Source organism: Penaeus monodon, chromosome 25, assembly GCF_015228065.2.
Source record: "Penaeus monodon isolate SGIC_2016 chromosome 25, NSTDA_Pmon_1, whole genome shotgun sequence".
NCBI lineage: Eukaryota > Metazoa > Arthropoda > Malacostraca > Decapoda > Penaeidae > Penaeus > Penaeus monodon.
The window spans coordinates 38,261,906-38,262,135 of record NC_051410.1 but is presented as its reverse complement, the minus strand read 5'-3'; the positions used below and the strand labels follow the sequence as shown (position 1 = coordinate 38,262,135).

The 230-nt window shown below is 3.0% G+C and overlaps 1 protein-coding gene across 1 annotated transcript in view; it reads left to right on the top strand.

Annotated features, from left to right (window-relative positions):
- Nucleotides 1-230, top strand: part of LOC119589226 — a gene marked incomplete at its 5' end in the record, with an annotated part of 73,080 nt that overhangs the window by 62,293 nt on the left and 10,557 nt on the right.

The following is a 230-nucleotide window of genomic DNA, read 5'->3' as shown; positions in this document are numbered from 1 at the left end:
TATTTTAAAAAAATATATTTTTTAAAAATAAAAATAAATATAATTTTAAAATTTTTAAAAAATATTTATTAAAAAAAAAATTTTTTTTTTTTTTGGGGGGGTTTTTTTAAAAAAAATTTTTTTTTTTAAAAAAAAAAAATAATTTTTTATATATAAAAATTTTTTATAAAAATTAATAAATTTTTAAATTTTTTTAAAATTAAAAATTTTTTTTAAAAAAATTTTTTTTT